The 16291-nt window shown below is 42.3% G+C and overlaps 2 long non-coding RNA genes across 2 annotated transcripts; both read left to right on the top strand.

Moving 5' to 3' along the window:
• The first annotated feature begins 6027 nt into the window (after positions 1 to 6027).
• LOC113645485 lies at positions 6028 to 6776 on the top strand. Its single transcript, XR_003441236.2, has 4 exons — positions 6028 to 6054; positions 6164 to 6254; positions 6332 to 6449; positions 6600 to 6776. It is a non-coding gene; the product is annotated as an uncharacterized LOC113645485 (long non-coding RNA).
• A 5674-nt stretch (positions 6777 to 12450) lies between these two features.
• Positions 12451 to 13289, top strand: LOC113645558. Its single transcript, XR_003441253.2, has 4 exons — positions 12451 to 12555; positions 12663 to 12753; positions 12831 to 12948; positions 13099 to 13289. It is a non-coding gene; the product is annotated as an uncharacterized LOC113645558 (long non-coding RNA).
• The last annotated feature ends 3002 nt before the right edge of the window (positions 13290 to 16291 follow it).

Here is a 16291-nt window from a genome sequence, read left to right as displayed (position 1 = left end):
TCTTGTCCTGGTTAGAACTCTGGCTGCTGCATTTTGGACTAATTAGGCAAACATGGTATGTTACCAGTAGAGGCAAACAAAGACTAACACCTTATTTAAACATTTTACTAAGACTAACAAAGTCATATTAGCATGCATGTCACAAATGCAAAAGCAAATGTCAGTTTTGCAAATGCGAGCCTCTAATTATGACCTGCTGTATGGGGTAATTAAACACAACAGTGATTATACAAGCACAGGATGACCATTTCTAGTATATTGTATAACTGTTTTAAACACACAATCATCTACAAATCCTCTGACATTCTCTTTTTTGTTAAGTTGTTTTCTCTTTTATTTATTTGTAGAACACGAGATGCAGCTGGAAAGTGCAAACCTGACGACGGGCCCTCACAACCAGACTGCGTAACAGTTTCTTCCCACAAGAAATCAGACTTCTCAATAACTGAACTGTACTATACTGAGCACAACATACACACACATCATCTGTATGGACTGCATAGACCCTCACAAAACACACACTGTTTTGCACACTTTTCTGCTGTTTTTGCACATACTGTCCAACATTTCAGTTGTTTTTGCATATATTGTACAATATCTCAGCCATTTCGCACATACTATACAATATTTCAGTCATCTGCTGTTTTTTGCACAACTATATATTATCCAAAGGACCTGCTGCTAAGAACCTGCTGCTGTTCATTCTTTTACTGCACAAAATATTGTTTGAACATTCAGTATTTACACTGGTCGGTCGGCGCTGTTTCTGTTACTGTTTATTGTCTTTTGTGTATTGCATTATTGTACTTTTTGTATTGTCTTGTAACTTAATGTCTGCACTGTTTTTTGTACTGCACTGTCTTTTGTCCTGCACTGTATTGTTTGTCTTGTCCTGCACTGTTTGCACCAGGTTGCACAGTTGCACTTTATGTGGCTAAGACTACTTACATGTCCTTAGCCCTGTCTTTGTTTTATGTAGCACCTTGATCCTGGAGAAACGTTGTCTCATTTCACTGTGTACTGCAACAGCTATATATGGTTGTAATGACAATAAAAGCTTCTTGACTTGACTTGACTTGACTTGACATGAATAGCAGCACCGCTGGAAAAGAAATCCAGAGATTTACAATGACGGATTTGAGTCTCCATGTTGTTCAACTGTGATTAATCAAATGATGAGATTCATTTTATACAATGTCATGAATCAAATATGATTTACAATAAATCAACAATGCATTATGCTAATTACGCAAAGTTTTTTTTTTGGCAGCAGCAGCTGCTTATAATTTATTAAGAAAATGCACATTAGAAGACAGGAAAGAACGAACATTTTGAATGGGACAATAAATGACATTAAGGATGAGGAAAACAAGGGGAATTTAAACAAATTACTGTGAACGTAATAAGCTAGGGCAAACACAAAGAGCACACACAGAAAACTTCACTACAACTCGCTAGGAGCACTTTGCATTCTGAAAGTCTGTATAATTTAAAGTGTGTGATTTCAAACTGGTGTTTCATGAGTGCTGTAGTGTAGTGGTGAATCCTGGGAAGTGGAGTCCAAGGTGGTAATCGGCAGTGACATGACATTTTCATGTCCATAAATGTTATCCACTGTCTTTGTAACTTTACACACTCTTAAAATAACATAGGTAGCAGAAATTGATAAGGCATGAAAATTAAAACCTTTTAATCTGACAACTATTTTAAAAATAAAGTCGCTCCAGTTAGAATTTCTTTGATAAGGCATTTTTATAATGGTGTGTGTGGTCTCGTATAATACCCCCCATCTCCATTCACAGTGAATACTGTAGATGCCACTCTGCAAATTAAAATATGACAATCAAATGCAATGATCTTCATCAGATTTCATCCCTGTTGAACATGACAGGAGATTTTGGAGCAATGCGCTAGACAGTGCTGACGGTGCTACCATCACCATCATTTACTTTAGGCCTATGCAACTGTGTTTACTGGGCAAGTTTTTTAAAAGGAAGGCCTGTGTTCTTAAGTCCTTGAAGTACTTTACTACAGACAGAGCTATGTCACTTAATCGTCAGGGGAACTGAAAGACACAGTGACATAACTTTGCAAATACTACAACACACATGAGATTCTAAACAGATACGTTAAACAAAAACAATACTGAAAATAGGTCAGCTTAATCATGACAAACAAGGGAAATAGGAGACAGGACAAGAATCAAAACAAAAGGCACATGGCTACTTACAAAAACACTGAACAATGCAGAACAAAAGTAGAAGTGACTTTCATAAGGCTATAGCCTGCTGCACACACTGAACAGCTTAGTTCACTGCTGTCAGCCGGTAGCAGCCATACAGTAGTCCTGCACCTGTGGGACATTGTCTCCACTTCAAAACATGGTCACAAGGCAGGCACAGACTTTATACAGGTTTCTTGTCCAGGAGCAGGCAGTAAGTTCAGGGCATGGGAGAATAACCGGAGCAGGGCAAGAGACGGGGCCTGGAGTGGAATGTGGTGTGGTGCAGGACTTGGCAGAGGGCCTGGTATGAGGTGTTTTATCACAACCTGGGACAGGGCCAGGGTGGAGTGTGGATTAGGTGCTGGGAGGCCAACATGTTATCCTTGGCAGGAATGAAGGCTTGGAACAAGGGCGCTAATGCTAAAGAGGCGCTAAGTGAGCTATACGAAGCTATTAGCGAGCTACAGAATGTTCACCCCGACGGACTGTTTATCATCGCCGGAGATTTCAATCACGCAAATCTAAAGTCAGTGCTCCCTAAATTCCATCAACATGTGGACTTTCGAGATCGTCAAAAGCACCAAATTTCTGGGTGTTCATCTAGCGGAGAACCTCACCTGGTCACTCAACACCAGCGCCATCACCAAGAAAGCCCAGCAGCATCTCTACTTCCTCCGAAGGCTGAGAAAGGCACATCTCCCTCCCCCAACCCTGACCATGTTCTACAGAGGGACCATTGAGAGCATCCTGAGCAGCTGCATCACTGTCTGGTTTGGGAACTGTACGATCTCGGATCGCAAAACCCTGCAGCGGATAGTGAGGACAGCGGAGAAGATCATTGGGGTCTCTCTTCCCTCTATCATGGACACTTACACCACACGCTGCGTCCGCAAAGGCAACAGCATTGTGGATGACCCCACACACCCCTCACACACACTCTTCACCCTCCTGCCGTCTGGAAAAAGGTACCGAAGCATTCGGGCCCTCACGACCAGACTGCGTAACAGTTTCTTCCCACAAGCCATCAGACTTCTCAATAACCGAACTGTACTATACTGAGCACAACATACACACACATCATCTGTATGGACTGCACAGACCCTCACAAAACACACACACTGTTTTGCACACTTTTCTGCTGTTTTTGCACATATTGGACAATATCTCAGTCATCTGCTGTTTTTTGCACAACTCCATATATAATCCAAAGGACCTGCTGCTAAGAACCTGCTGCTGTTCATTCTTTTACTGCACAAAATACTGTTTGAACATTCAGTATTTACACCGGTCGGTCGGCGCTGTTTCTGTTACTGTTTATTGTCTTTTGTGTATTGCATTTTTTGTACTTTTTGTATTGTCTTGTAACTTAATGTCTGCACTGTTTTTTGTCCTGCACTGTCTTTTGTCCTGCACTGTCTTGCTTGTCTTGTCCTGCACTGTTTGCACCAGGTTGCACAGTTGCACTTTATGTGGCTAAGACTACTTACATGTCCTTAGCCCTGTCTTTGTTTTATGTAGCACCTTGATCCTGGAGAAACGTTGTCTCATTTCACTGTGTACTGCAACAGCTATATATGGTTGAAATGACAATAAAAAGCTTCTTGACTTCTTGACTTGACTTGACTTTGCTACGAGAGGTGAAAACACACTGGATCTTGTTTACACAAACATTCCCAGCACATACCGTGTGGAACCCCGCCCCCACCGTGGCTACTCAGACCATACAGACCACTCGTCAGGCGCTCAAAACCGGTTCTGAAGCAGGTGAAAACCTGGCCAGCAGGAGCCACCTCTGCTCTGCAGGACTGCTTTGAGTGCACTGACTGGAACATCATCAGGGAGGCTGCAACCAATGGCGACTCCAACAACTTGGAGGAGTACACGTCAGCAGTGACCAGTTACATCGGCAAGTGCATTGATGACGTGACCGTCTCCAAGACCATCACTACACGCTCCAACCAGAAGCCGTGGATGACTGCTAATATGCATGCGCTGCTGAGGACTAGAGACCTAGCCTTCAGAAAAGGGGACAGAGCAGCCCTAAGAACAGCAAGGGCCAAACTGTCCTGAGCCATCAGAGAGGCAAAGCGTGCACTCGCCCAGACAATCCACAGCCACTTTCAGGACATCAGAGACACCCAGCGCATGTGGCAGGGCATACAGGCGATCACGAACTACAAGATCTGCTTCACCTGATTGTGATAGCGACGCCTCCCTCCCAGATGCGCTGAACGACTTCTTCACTCGGTTTGAGGTGCAGAACAACGTAGCGGCATGGAAGACCATCCGTCCCCTCGACGACCAGATACTCTTGTTCGTCATGAGGCACATCAAGACCCAGCTACCACCCTCACTGGACCCCCTACAGTTTGCGTAACATCCAAACCGCTCCACAGATGATGCCATTGCCACGGCCCTCCACTTAGCCCTCACCCACCTGGACAATAAAGACCCTTATGTATGAATGCTGTTCATAGACTTTAGTTCAGCATTCGATACAATCATCCCTCAGCACCTGATTGAGAAGCTGAGCCTGCTGGGACTAAACACTTCCCTCTGCAACTGGATCCTGGACTTCCTGAATGGGAGATCTCAGTCAGTCCGGATCGGAAACTGAAAACTGGAGCCCCTCAGAGCTGCGTGCTCAGTCCACTGCTGTTCACCTTGCTGACTCACGACTGTGCAGCAATGGCCATGGTGGGTCTCATCAACAAGAACGACGAGTCAGCATACAGGGAGGAGGTGCAACAACTAACTGCCTGGTGTAGAGCCAACAACCTTTCACTGAATGTGGATGAAACTAAAGAGATGGTTGTGGACTTCAGGATAGCACAGAGCGACCACTCTCCGCTGAACATCGACGGATCATCCGTAGAGATCGTCAAGAGCACCAAATTTCTTGGTGTTCATCTAGCGGAGAACCTCACGTGGTCACTCAACACCAGCGCCATCACTAAGAAAGCCCAGCAGTGTCTCTACTTCCTACGAAGGTTGACAAAGGTACATCTCCCTCCCCCCATCCTGACCATGTTCTACAGAGGGACCATTGAGAGCATCCTGAGCAGCTGCATCACTGTATGGTAAACTGTACTGACACATCAAACTGTTTGCATGCTGCTTACAACCCATCAAACTGTTTACATGCTGTTTTGCACACTTTTTCTGCTGGTTTGCACAAACTGCCCAATATCTCAGCTGTTTTTGCACATAGTGTACAATATCTCAGCCATTTTGCACATACTATACAATATTTCAGTCATTTGCTGTTTTTTGCACAATTCTATATATTATCCCAAGGACCTGCTGCTAAGAAAAATTGTTCATTCTAATGTTACTGCACGAAATATTGTTTGAACACTCAGTATTCACACGCAGTAGTCACACACAGTATTCACATACAGTATTTACAATGGTTGGTCGGCACTGTTTCTGTTATTGTTTATTGTCTTTTGTGTATTGTATTTTTTGTACTTTTTGTATTGTCTTGTAACGTTTTGTCTACACTGTCTCTTGTCCTGCACTGTCTTGTCTTGTCTGTCTTGTTTTTTTTGTCTTGCACTGTTTGCACCAGGTTGCAAAGTTGCACTTTATGTGGCTAAGACTACTTACATGTCCTTAGCCAAGTCTTTGTTTTATGTAGCACCCTGATCCTGGAGAAACGTTGTCTCGGGCAAACATGTGGTATGTTACCCTCCTTATTTAAACATTATACTAAGACTAACAAAGTCATATTAACATACATGTTACAGCCCTCTTTTCTGCTGTATATAAAGACAGATTTCAATTGCAGATTTTGGAGTATCGGATCATCCAGACTTAACTTCGAAACAGTGAGTGTGCATTCCAACATTATTGGGATTGTTTGTGATTCTCCTCTGTGTATATGTACATGGCATGCTGATGTATTTATTTATGTTATTTACTTCTTTTGTTCGACAGACCATGATGAAGAAGGCCATGCTTCTCTGTTTTGTCCTGTTTGCGGTCATTTCTGTGACCACCGCTGCTCATTGCAAGAAACAGATTCATGGTAAATAAACACATTTAGATTTCATGCTGTGCTCATTTCTGTTCAGATAGAGCTGCCATAACTGTTTTCTTTTTCAGGTTCCGAAGTATGTCGCGATAAGATTGATAATAATATGTACAAACCTGGACAGAACTGGGTGAACAGCAAATGTCATTTTTGCACATGCATGCCTGGAGCTATGAGATGCTGTATGGGGTAATTAAACACAACAGTGATTATACAAGCACAGGATGACCATTTCTAGTATATTGTATAACTGTTTTAAACACACAATCATCTACAAGTTTTCTGACATTCTCTTTTTTGTTAAGTTGTTTGTCTGTTTTCTCATGTATTTATTTGTAGAAAACGAGATGCAGCTGGAAAGTGCAACAAACCTGAATAGCAGCACCGCTGGAAAATAAATCCAGAGATTTACAATGAGGTATTTGAGTCTCCATGTTGTTCAACTGTGATTAATCAAATGATGAGACTCATTTTATACAATGTCATGAAACAAATATGATTGATAATAAAGCAACAATCCATTATGCAAATTACGCAGTTTCTTTTTGGCAGCAGCAGCTACCTATAATTTATTAAGAAAATGCACATTAGAAGACAGGAAAAGAAGGAAAATCTTGAATATGATAAAAAATGACATGAATGACGAGGAAAACAAGGGGGAATATAAACAAATAACCATAAACGTAATAAGCTAGGGCAAACACAAACAGCACACACAGACTCACAAAACTTCACTACAACTTGCTAGGAGCACAATTTTGCAGTCTGAAAGTCTGTATTATTTAAAGGGTGTGATTTCGAACTGGTGTTTCATGAGCGCAGTACTGTAGTGGAGAATCCTGGGAAGTGGAGTCCAAGGTGGTAATCGGCAGTGACATGACCTTTTCATGCCCATAAATGTTATCCACTGTCTTATTTACATTACACACTCATAAAATAACATAGTTTATCTGGGTAGCAAAAATTGATAAGGCATAAAAATTAAAACCTTTTAATCTGACAAATATTTTAAAAATAAAGTTGCTCCAGTTAGAATTTCTTTGATAAGGCATTTTTATAATGGTGGATATGGTCTCGTATAATATCCAACCCACCTCCATTCACAGTGAATACTGTAGATGCCACTCTGCAAATTAAAATATAAAAATCATATGCAATGACCTTCATCAGATTTCATCCCTGTTGAACATGCCAGGAGGTAAAGGTAAGGCTCGCACTCACTGCTTGCCTGGTGCTCGTGTTCTTGATGTCTCTGCACAGGTACCTAGAGTCATGAGCAGAAACACCAGGGGTCTCATTTATAAAGCGTGCAAAGTTTTCGCGCAAAGGTTGTGATCTATAAAAATCAAACTTGACGGGAAAATGTGTGCACCTATAAGCAAACTTTGAGACGTGCGTACGCACATTCTGGAGGCAAAGGGAATTGGCGACACAGATGGTGAGGTCGTGAACTGAAGTTAGATTGTAGAAAATTCATGTGAGAAGAACGATTATAAGAATTATTAACATTTAATTTTCCATTTCATATGTTATATCCACATTATCATGAAGATTAAATCCAACAGTGTTATTTGTGCCGATTGTTTTAGGCTATATACATCTAGCAAAATCCAAACGTAATTCAAAATGTATTAAAAATAAAATAATAATAATAATCAGCGCTACTCCGTCCAGGGTGTATCCTGACTTGATGCCCAATGACGCCTGAGGATAGGCACAGGCTTCCCGTGACCCGGGTAGTTCGGATAAGCGGTTGAAGATGAATGAATGAATGAATGAATGAATGAATGAATAACCAGCGCTTACAGTCACATTGTCCACAACGGGAGCGCAGATGGAGATGGCGCGACTACGTGATACATAATAGTATGAAATACCCTTTTATTAGAGAACTACAGAACACAGTGTACAAACAAAATATTTTCCTTTATGTACATTATATCATAAAATGTCAAAGTCTGCAAATACAGTCATGAAGCACAATCGCTACTAATCATCGGTCCTAACTATTACGGTGTTCATTACAAGAAGAAGTTCACTATAACATTTTCGTCTTAAATCTTCGCCCATGAATTAATTCTGTGATTTTGTCAAGGTGTTAACGCCCAGTCTGATTGCTAGAAACATATAAATCCTCCGGTGACCCGGGTATGTAACACTTCATGATGGCACTGCTGGCACTGTTGGAGGTTTATGCCAATGGCAGAATAAGGAGAGAACAAGTTTTCAGGGACCATGATGATTTCCTGGCCCATGATGATGACTGGCTAATAAGCCGATTTAGATTCCCTAGAGCTGTGCTCTTAGATATATGTGTTGAATTGGGTCCAGTATTAGAGAGGGCAACATGCCGGAACCATGCCATCCCAGTCCAAATGCAAGTCCAGTGGGAATTGGCAGACAGGTAAATTGTTTATATAAAAAAACTACAAGTAATCCTCAACTTTGTGTCTAAGACCTTTTTGTATATGAAATAATTCTATTGGAATCTATCATCTCACCCTATAGGTCTGGTATATCACAGCCGTCCCTGAGCACCATAATATCTGTCGTTTTGAATGGTATACTTAATATGGGTAGTCGATACATCAGGTTCCCCTACACTGTGCAAGAACGGGCCGAAATTAAAATGAAATTTTGCAGCAATGTCTGGTTTCCCAAATGTAATCGGCATCTGAAATGAAAATGAATTTGCTTATGTTAATAGAAAGTAAGTGCATTTTATTAATGTGCAAATCATATGTGACTCCAACATGACCCTCACAAACATTGTGGCACGCTATGGTTCAACACATGATTCCTTTATCTTGACATATAACAGTGTAGGGAACAGACTAAATGCAGGCGCAGTAGCTACGTGATGGCTGGCTTCTTGGTGAGTTTAACAATATTAAAAAGTAGAAAATGTAACAATTTTGTTTTTAATATAATTATAACAGTGTTGCTTTTAATATGATTGTAACCTGCAGGCGACAGTGGCTACCCCTGAGACGCTGGCTCCTCACCCCATTTTTAAACCTGTAGAGTGCAGAAGAAACTCATTATAACAAGGTCCACTCTCATGCCCGCGCAGTGATTTGCATTGACTATTTATGGTTAAAAATGGGCATGTACAGGGCGGGATATGTGGATGGTTTATGTCTGTGATTTATAAAGGGAACATTGCTTACAGGTGTGCGTACGCACGGTTTTATAAATCTGAATTTTTTTTGCCGTACGCCATTTTTGGCTTTTGGGCGTACGTAAACTTTTAGTACGCACAGTTTTATAAATGAGACCTCAGAGCTGTGGTTCTTCATGTCGGCTCGAATGACACCAGCCTGAGGCAGTCGGAGATCCTGAAGAGGGACTTTAACACCCTGGTGGAGACGGTTCGCAGCACAGCGCCCACGCCGATAATCATCATGTCTGGACCACTTCCAACGTACCAGCGAGGAATTGAAAGACTTTTCGCTTTAAATGAGTCATGGTTACAGTCATGGTGTCAGGCTCAGAAATTACTCTTTGTTGATAATTGGAATGTTTTCTGGGAGCGTCCTAGGCTATTCCATGCTGACGGTCTGCAACCCAGCAGAGTTGGAGCGGAGATCCTCTCGGACCACATCTCCAGGGCGCTGAACACCTTCTGACTGAAAAAATACTCACTCTCTCATTTTCTACCACTTTATCCGAACTACCTCGGGTCACGGGGAGCCTGTGCCTATCTCAGGCGTCATCAGGCATCAAGGCAGGATACACCCTGGACGGAGTGCCAACCCATCGCATGGCACACACACACACACTCTCATTCATTCACGCATTCACACACTACGGACAATTTTCCAGAGATGCCAATCAACCTACCATGCATGTCTTTGGACTGAGGGAGGAAACCGGAGTACCCGGAGGAAACCCCTGAGGCACGAGGAGAACATGCAAACTCCACACACACAAGGCGGAGGCGGGAATCGAACCCCGACCCTGGAGGTGTGAGGCGAACGTACTACCCACTAAGCCACCGTGCCCCCCTGATAAACTACTCTTTAAAAGTTTAAATGAAATACTTCAAAAATAATAATATATTGTAAAACTAAAAACAGACAAAACAATATGGAACAACCACAAAAGGAAAATAACCAAAAGATAACTTAGAAACCCATTGGAAACAGATCTGAAGACAGATCTGGAAACACGTTTGGAAACAAATCTGGCAACCGGATTTAAACCCCGTTTGGAAACTTGATTAAAAAACTCACTGGAAACAGGACAGCACTGCAGCCATACAAACGCGGAACACGCCAACTGGAATAATTACAGGCCGTCACGACACCTATAAACAAAGTGAGACTGTTACTGTTAGACATGTTCTCCCATTCTAATGCATATATGACTAAATACCTACCAATCGCAGATGTCAATGTTTTATAGAAAGAAAATGGAATCTTTCAACGCCGATACAAAACAGTGATCCAGCACTGTGTCAGGTTCTCACAGCTTCTCCAATATCTATGCCCAATTTATGTGACAATACTAAGCAGACATTGCAGCGCGACTCGTAGGGTCAATGCAGAAGTGCTCTCCAAACAAATCGCAGTCTCTAAAACACATTAAAACAGTGCACTTCTCATAATCAAGCACATGCAATAGTCAAGAAAACAACCAACAGCGCGTTCTCCTTACCGTCTCAAGCACTCGCATCTAGTTCCGGGAAGTGACGGAAGCGTGTTAGCAAAGCAGCAAATAACCAAGGGACGCATCACAGGTAACCGTGCATGCTCCTGTTTTTATAACTTATAGAGCTGGCAATCAGCTAATGCTGCACCTGCACCGTGATGTAATCAAAGTCAGTCCCCCTGCCACACTGAGATTCATGCATTCATGACCTCTAGACTGGAAAGGATTTCTAGGCGCAGTCGGGGGCCGGAGGGAGTCCGGTTTGGGGACCACAGGATTTCGTCTCTGCTTTTTGCAGATGATGTTGTCCTGTTGGCTTCTTCAAATCAGGACCTTCAGCGTGCACTGGGACGGTTTGCAGCTGAGTGTGAAGCGGCGGGGATGAGAATCAGCACCTCCAAGTCCGAGGCCATGGTTCTCAGCCGGAAAAGGGTGGCTTGCCCCCTTCAGGTTGGTGGAGAGTTCCTGCCTCAAGTGGAGGAGTTTAAGTATCTTGGGGTCCTGTTCACGAGTGAGGGAAGGATGGAGCGGGAGATCGACAGGCGGATCGGTGCATCTTCTGCAGTAATGCGGTCGATATACCGATCTGTTGTGGTGAAGAGAGAGCTGAGCCATAAGGCGAAGACCTAGGACACACTGGAGGGACTATGTCTCTCGGCTGTCCTGGGAACGCCTCTGTATTCCCCCAGAAGAGCTGGAGGAAGTGTCTGGGGAGAGGGGAGTCTGGGTGTCCCTGCTTAGACTGCTGCCCCCGTGACCCGGCCCCGGGTAAGCGGTAGAAGATGGATGGATGGCAGGCAGTGAGTTCAGGGCAGGAGTGGGTAGCCGGAGCAGGTCAAGAGACGGGGCCTAGAGTGGAATGTGGTGTGGAGCAGGACCTTGCACAGGGCCTGGCATTGGGTGTTTTAGTAGAGCCTGGGACAGGGCCAGGGTGGAGTGTGGATTAGCTCCTGGGAGGCTGCCATGTTAGCCTTGGCAGGAATCAAGACTTGGAACAAAGTCTGGGATGCTGCCACATTGCCTTCAGCAGGTAACAGTGTTTGTCACAGGATCTGGGAGGCTGCCATGAATCCAGCTGAGGCCAACTCAGCTGGATTCATGGTTGGGACCAGGTCCTGGGAGGCTTCCGCTTTGGCCTCGGTACGGAGTATGTGTTTGGGTGTCACGTCGGCCTAATGCATTTGCTGTATGCTGCCTTGTTGGCCTTTGGCAAAGCTCAGCACAGGGGACCTCCGGAGGGAGCTTGAGAGTGGAGACTCAGGAACATAGAATAATTATGATGAACTACTTTCAATAACCTTCAAATTGAAACAATACAAATGTCATAAAACATTTCAGTTAAAATAGTATATGGAGAAATTGTCTTATGTTTGGTCATTTAAAACAAAAAACATTATAGAGGATATTGTACCCACCAAGCCCCACCTACACCTAGTTCCCTCAAGCTAACCAATTTAATTGGGCAAATGTGATATGTTACCAGTAGCGGCAAACAAAGACCAACTCCTTATATAAACATTATAATAAGACTAACAAAGTCATATTAACATACATGTTACAGCCCCCTTTTCTGCTGTATATAAAGACAGATTTCAGTTGCAGACTTTGGAGAATCAGATCATCCAGACTTAACTTCGAAACAGTGAGTGTGCATTCCAACATTATTGGGATTGTTTGTGATTCTGATCTATATATATTTACATGTCATGCTGATATTTATTTACTTTATTCACTTGGATTGTTGGACAGACCATGATGAAGAAGGCCGTGCTTTTGTGTTTTGTCCTGTTTGCGGTCATTTCTGTGACCACCGCTATTCAATGCAAGAAACAGTTTCAGGGTAAATAAACACATATAGATGCCATGCTGTGCTCATGTCTGTACATATGAAGATGCCATAACTGTTTTCTTTTTCAGATTCCTTAACGTGTCGTGATAAGATTGATCGTAATTCGTACTTTTCTGGACAGACCTGGGTGAACAGCAATTGTCAATTTTGCAAATGCGAGCCTGGAGCTCTGACCTGCTGTATGGGGTAAGTAAACACAACAGTGATTATACAAGCACAGGATGACCATTTCTAGTATATTGTATAGCTGTTTTAAACACACAATCATCTACAAATCCTCTGACATTCTCTTTTTTGTTAAGTTGTTTGTCTGTTTTCTCATATATTTATTTGTAGAAAACGAGATGCAGCTGGAAAGTGCAAACTTGAATAGCAGCACCGCTGGAAAAGAAATCCAGACATTTACAATGAGGGATTTGAGTCTCCATGTTGTTCAACTGTGATTAATCAAATGATGAGACTCATTTTATACAATGTCATGAAACAAATATGATTCATAATAAAGCAACAATGCATTATGCAAATTACACAGTTTCTTTTTTGGTTTCTTTTTGGCAGCAGCAGCTTCCTATAATTTATTAAGAAAATGCACATTAGAAGACATTAAAAGAACGAAAATCCTGAAAGCAATAATAAATGAAATAAGGATGAGGAAAACAAGGGGGAATATAAACAAAGAACTGTGAACATAATAAACTAGGGCAAACACAAAGAGCACACGCAGATTCAAAACACTTCCCTACACCTAGCTAGGAGCACAATTTTGCAGTCTGAAAGTCTGAATTATTTAAAGGGTGTGAATTCAAACTGGTGTTTCATAAGTGCTGTAGTGTAGTAGTGAATCGTGGGAAGTGGAGTCCAAGGTGGAAACTGGCAGTGACATGACATTTTCATGCCCATAAAATTTATCCAGTGTCTTGTTAACTTTACACACTCATAAAATAACATAGGTAGCAGAAATTGATAAGGCATAAAAATTAAAACCTTTTAATCTGACAACTATTTTAAAAATAAAGTTGCTCCAGTCTGAATTTCTTTGATGAGGCATTTTTATAATAGTGGGTTTTTGTCTTGTATAATATCCCCCCACCTCCATTCACATTGCATACTGTAGATGCACCTTTGCAAATTAAAATATGACAATCTTTTGCAATGACCTTCATCAGATTTCATCCCTGTTGAACATGACAGGAGATTTTAGAGCAATGCGCTAGACAGTGCTGACGGTGCTGTCGACCACCATCACCATCATTTACTTTAGGCCTATGCAACTGTGTTTACTGGGCAAGTGTTTCAGAAGGCAGGCCTGTGTTCTTAAGTCCGTGAAGTACTTTACTACTTTACTAAATACAGAGCTATGTCACAAGGGAAACAGGAGACAGGACTAGAATCGAAACAAAAGGCACATGGCTACTTCTAGAAACAGCGAACAATGCAGAACAGAAGTGGAAGTGAGTGCCATAAGGCTGTAGCCTGCTGCACACTCTGCACAGCTTAGTTCACTGTTGTCAGCCAGTAGCAGCCATACAGTAGTCCTGCACCTGTGAGAAATTGTCTCCACTTCAACACATGGTCACAAGGCAGGCACAGACTTTATAAAGGTTTCTTGTCCAGGAGCAGGCAGTGAGTTCAGGGCAGGGGTGGATAGCCGGAGCAGGGCAAGAGACGGGGCCTGGAGTGGAATGAGGTGCGGGGCAGGACATGGCACAGGGCCTGGCTTCGGGTTTTTTAGTAGGGCCTGGGACATGGCCGGTGTGAAGTGTGTATTAGGTCTTGGGAGGCTGCCATGTTAGCCTTGGCAGGAATTACGTTTTGGAACAAGGTCTGGGATGTTGCCACATTGCCTTCAGCAGGTAACAGTGCTTGTCACAGGATATGGGAGGCTGCCATTTTGGACTCAGCAGGATGTATGGTAGGGAACAGGTCTTAGGAGGCTGCCGCTTTGTTTTCGACATGGAGTATGGCTTTTGGTGTCAAGTTGGCGTAATGCATTTGCTGTATGCTGCCTTGTGGGCCTTTGGCAAAGCTCAGCCCAGGAGACCTCCGGAGGGAGCTTGAGAGCGTAGGCTCAGGAATGTAGACCACCAAGTTGTCCTCATTGTCACATCAGGAGGAGGAAGACAGACCCAGATTCAGGATAGCTTCAAATAAATACGGTTTAATAACGTAAGGACATAAAACAGGAACAAAGACAAAACTAAACAGGACAAAGAACTAGGGTACAGTGACAATGATTCACAGTTAAATAGACATAATGATTAACAATAGGGAGGAAGATGGGGTGAACAAGGCACATGTATGCTGCCTTGTTGGCCTTTGGCAGAGCTCAGCACAGGGGACCTCTGGAGGGAGCTTAAGAGCGGAGACTCAGGAACGCAGACTAATTATGATGATTAATGATGGAAGAAGAACATTTTTCTTTAATTCCAGACTTTTTGCAGTGTAATCTGGAGAACATAGTATTTTACAGTCTGATACTGATTTCTTGGGACTATGTTGTAGAGTGTGACAAATAACCTTCAATGTCAAATCCATGAGGACTTTGAAAAGAAAAACATCTTAATCATTTCACAAAACTACTTTCAATAACCTTCAAATTCAAACAATACAAATGTCATAAAACATTTCAGTTAAAATAGTATATGCAGAAATTGTCTTCTGTTTGGTCATTTAAAACAAAAAACATTCTAAAGGATATTGTACCCACCAAGCCCCACCCACACCTAGTTCCCTCTAGCTAACCAATTTAATTGGGCAAACTTGGTATGTTACCAGTAGCGGCAAACAAAGACCAACTCCTTATTTAAACATTATAATTAGACTAACAAAGTCATATTAAAATGCATGTTACAGCCCCCTTTTCTGCTGTATATAAAGACAGATTTCAGTTGCAGACTTTGGAGAATCGGATCATCCAGACTTAACTTCGAAACAGTGAGTGTGCATTCCAACATTATTGGGATTGTTTGTGATTCTGATCTATATATATTTACATGTCATGCTGATATTTATTTACTTTATTCACTTGTTTTGTTGGACAGACCATGATGAAGAAGGCCGTGTTTTTGTGTTTTGTCCTGTTTGCGGTCATTTCTGTGACCGCCGCTATTCAATGCAAGAAACAGTTTCAGGGTAAATAAACACATATAGATGCCATGCTGTGCTCATGTCTGTTCATATAAAAATGCCATAACTGTTTTCTTTTTCAGATTCCTTAACGTGTCGTGATAAGATTGATCGTAATTCATACTTTTCTGGACAGACCTGGGTGAACAGCAATTGTCAATTTTGCAAATGCGAGCCTGGAGCTCTGACCTGCTGTATGGGGTAAGTAAACACAACAGTGATTATACAAGCACAGGATGACCATTTCTAGTATATTGTATAGCTGTTTTAAACACACAATCATCTACAAATCCTCTGACATTCTCTTTTTTGTTAAGTTTTTTGTCTGTTTTCTCATATATTTATTTGTAGAAAACGAGATGCAGCTGGAAAGTGCAAACTTGAATAGCAGCACCGCTGGAAA

This window comes from Tachysurus fulvidraco, chromosome 14 (genome assembly GCF_022655615.1).
Source record: "Tachysurus fulvidraco isolate hzauxx_2018 chromosome 14, HZAU_PFXX_2.0, whole genome shotgun sequence".
Lineage (NCBI taxonomy): Eukaryota > Metazoa > Chordata > Actinopteri > Siluriformes > Bagridae > Tachysurus > Tachysurus fulvidraco.
This window is presented reverse-complemented; position numbering and strand designations above follow the sequence as displayed.